This window comes from Bos taurus, chromosome 9 (genome assembly GCF_002263795.3).
Source record: "Bos taurus isolate L1 Dominette 01449 registration number 42190680 breed Hereford chromosome 9, ARS-UCD2.0, whole genome shotgun sequence".
Lineage (NCBI taxonomy): Eukaryota > Metazoa > Chordata > Mammalia > Artiodactyla > Bovidae > Bos > Bos taurus.
The window spans coordinates 348,331-352,467 of NC_037336.1; the positions used below are offsets into that span (position 1 = coordinate 348,331).

A 4,137-nucleotide genomic window follows, 5' to 3' on the forward strand; every position below is an offset into this window, starting at 1 on the left:
ACTCCAGAGGTGGACATCCCCAGGGACAAGGAAGACCAACAGAAGATGGAGGCTGGGAAGGATCATTGAGACCCTCCAGCCCCCTGCCCTGGGACCCACCACAGCCAATCTCAGAAAAACCACAGGTCATCTCACATTTTCAGTGGGAGTGACAACCCAGAAGCCAGTTATCATTCTTGCTGTGACTGGGATGAGATAGGTGAAGATGAAAACACATCCTTAGGCTCACAAGTCAGCTCAGAAGTCAGCAGTGAAACCACTTATTCAGACACAACTGATGAAGAGTAAAGTGGTTCCCTGAATGCCCCTCCTGGGGATAAGCTGAAGATGTGTCAACCTCCCAGTTAACTCCTAGAACAACCAGTTCTGCTAGCCTATCAGCCCAGTTGAGTCACAAGCTCCCAGTCAAACATGACTTTCACTTCACTGCTGTCTTCAGCAAGTTTCCTGACATCTCAGAGTTCTGCCTCCAGCAAAGCATCTATCACAGAGGACCATGTGAGCAGCTGTCTTGAGACAGAGCCTCCTGCTGGCTGCAACTCAGGGCAGAAAGCCTCCATCAGCCAACCCTGCCACAATCTCCAGATCATTCAGAAGAAACTGCAGGTCCTTTCTGCAGCAGGGCTGCAGTCATGGTCAAGGTGAACCTGGGCTGGCCCCATGCCAACTGCAGCCTCCTCACCACACATCAGCAGAGCCTGCTCAGCCTGTGGGACCACCTGTCCATGCTGCTGAACCTGCTGCCCTCCGTGTGAGACCTGCAGCAGCCAGGCCTGAGCCTGTCCCACCATCTCTGTGAGCTACTACAGAGCTGCAAGGGCCCACACCTTCCCCAGTTCCTGCACCTCCTGGAGGACATTGCCCTGGGCCAGCACTCACTGCAGCAGGCTTCCCAGGAGAGGGTGGGCTCGGAGCAGGACCCAGCTCCACTCAACTTCCAGGATGAAGCTGCTGTTTCCTCGGAAACTTTGGCCACTTTGCCATGACACTCCCTGGACAGTTCTGAGGTACAACTCTCATTCAGAGGTCTTTGTGAGCACTGGGTTTGAAGGACCAGACAACTTATCTCAGCAGTTTCTAGAGAAAACTTCCAGGATCAGATCTTTCAAAGACATAGTGCAACTGTGGCTTTAACATGAGGTGGTGCTGCTGGAGAAGACTCTCAGGCACATCCAGATTCAGTCAGCTTTGACCCCTTATGTGTTCCCTGACCCCCAGGCTCTCTGTGAGCACCTGCCAGTCATCTGGCAGCTTGCCACTGGTGGTCAGCTCCTCCTCATTGTACCCAACATTGTGGTGGACATATTGCATATCCTGAGAAGGGAGGACAAGCAGGCGTCAGCAGACATAACCTTCCTAGAGGGGGAGCTGAAGAGAGGCAACAAGTACCTTCTCTGCCAGTCCTTTGTGTCTGTGATGTTGGTGAAACCCAGGATGACCAGGCAAGTCTCTGATGCCTGGGACCTCTGTAACATTCTGGACTTGTGCAGAGGTCTGCTGCACTCATCCTGGCCTGGGACCCCCGACCACAATAGCATGATCACCATCCTCATGGGCATCTGTTTAGACAACCCTAGGAATTTCTCATACCACCTGCCGCTGGCTCTGGGGACGGCAACTGAAGCTGATGTGGAAGTCAAGGACATCCTGCACTTCTACAGGAAGTGGAAGATGGTCAGCTGACATGGTCACATCTCCTTACTTTCTCCCTCAGCACTTACACATCAAACTTAGTCTGTTCACCTCTCTTGTTCACACCTAATGTTAAAGGTGGCCATTATGTAAACTCATATCTGTATCTACATACCTATGGGTAGAGTCTCAATATACCATCGCCCAGTGGCCTTCACATTACCTTCTTTGTCATCTTGGCTTTATATCTCTAGATTAAACTAACTCATTATTTTGTGTTTTTTTGGTAAAGCAGCAACTTAAGAAGGTGTTTCTGAGTCCCCACTCAGATGGTGGAACTGTAATTTGTTTTGCGTTTTTTTTTGTTTTGTTTTTTGCTTTGCTCTGTTTTGTGACATGAAACTTTTTAATGATTAAAATATCATTAATGTGATGGATCATGCCTATTATGTAAGGTTGGCTTTGCCATCTATGAAATCTCAATAAGTGAAAAGTTAAAATTTTTTTTAAAAGAAAATAAATTGGTAGAAGAAATTCAGAGTATTAAATATTTTTTTAATGTTGCGCCAGATCCTTTACCGAGGTCTCTCATTTGACCCAAATACATTAACAAGAGATTGCTAAAGTTCAGTCCCAAACACAGTACTCTCTCATCCCTCTGGCCAGGGATAGGACAATCAGAAGGATAGAGGACTTGAGTAAGTAAGAAAGAGTTGCTCAGATGGAGGGAACAGAAGAGATAGGGATGCATAGATATGGCAAGAGGGGAATCACAAGAAAGCATGTAGGGAGTGATGGAAGAAACAAATAATTGATACAGGGACGTAGTGGGACAGGAAACAGAAGTCAGAGAAGATAGCTGAGCTGGTGTGTCGGGAAATCTCAGCACCTAGCATATAGACCCCAACAAGCCCCATGGCAGAGGACGACCTAGTTAGTGTCCCTGGAGGAGCTCAGGGAAGGAGAGGGGAGCAGGAGGAGAGTGGGTGGGGCCGGGAGATGGCTGCCATGGCAACTAGTCGTTGTTGTCATCATCGTTGTCATTGTCGTCGTCATCGTCATCGTCCTCTGTGTTGATCTCACCCTCCAGCACATCCTCCAGCCATTCCTCCAGCTTCTCAGCAGAGGGCAGGTCCTCCTCATCATCCATTTCCATCTATATGCTGTCCGCGTCAGTAACACTGATGACTCCTATTTATGGGGCTGACAAGTCAATGTTAAATGTCTTCTCCCAGTATGGAACCAGCAGGGGGAAGTCATCAGGGTCAATCCAGATGATGCTTAGGTCAGGATTGTCCGTGTTATCTTGGGCCACGGCCTTGAGTGTCTCTAAGAACTCATAGCCATCAGTATCAGCTTCCTCTGCAAAGGCCACAATATGGATTCCATCCACATCTTCCTCCCAAGTCTCGTACATACTCTCAGGCTTCAGCTTCCTCAGGGTTGATCTTTTGTGTGCCTCCACGAAGTTGATGATCTCCTCTTCACTGTTGGGCTTATCTGGGATGGTCACAGGCTCTTCCATGAAGGCCTTGTAGAAATCAATTTCATTTAGCTTTAGGGTCAGCTTCTTTGCCACCTTGCTGTCGAAGGTGGTGAAGAAGGGGATGTAGGGATGGAACTCCTCCACTGCATCCTCGTAGGCTTTGTAATGCTCTGAGTCCTTGTTCTTGAAGTAGCCAATGAGTTTGTTATCATCTTCAATATTCTCAAATGCCTGCAGCTTTCATTCACCCTCAATCAATTCCACAGGGTCCTCTAGGACATCAAGCAGAGACTCCACCAGGGTGTCAGCAGAAAACTCACCATCATACTCAATGACTTCATCCCCCTTGAAAACATAAATTCTGTCCTCTTCAGTCAGTCCTCCACTGCCTCTTAGCCCCTACATCCCTGAGGTCCAACCCCCTGGATTTAGCCTAGGTGGTTAGTCTTGCCCCAGGGGCTCTCCAGAGAGAAAGAGGTCAGAGGCAGGTGCTAGGGGAGGACAAAGGGACATACAGACTCTAGCAAGATATCTCCCTTTCTCTATCTTCCATAACTAAGGACAGATATTCCTTTTACCACCTCTGAGAACTCTGGCTGCTAATTCCTAGCCTGGGACCTTTAACCTCCAGAGTATTAAATCTTGACAAAACTTTGAACATGTAATTATTTTTATCTTTATGTTCATAACAAAACTTTTTTCAAAAAATCACTTGAAAATGAATATTCTCTTTCAATTTTGAATTGAAAGAAGATAGCAAATAAGTGGAGCATATACCAGAGTGGGTAAAATTATATTTAATCTTTTGCTAAGTAATATTGATACACTACCAGATAAAAATGCACATCTTTGAATCATTTTTCAAATATAACAAACAAGAATTAAAATAGATTGTAAAATCAATTCATAGACTACTTTAACCTAAATGAATACTCTTTTTCAAGGAAATTAATTTTTCAGGTGGTGTATTCACTAATTACATTATGTTCCCCTGGTGGCTCAGTGGTAAAAAATTTACC

General features: G+C 46.4%; 1 pseudogene; it reads right to left on the minus strand.

Annotated features, from left to right (window-relative positions):
- Positions 2,183–3,542, minus strand: LOC521249 (calsequestrin 1 (fast-twitch, skeletal muscle) pseudogene; annotated as a pseudogene).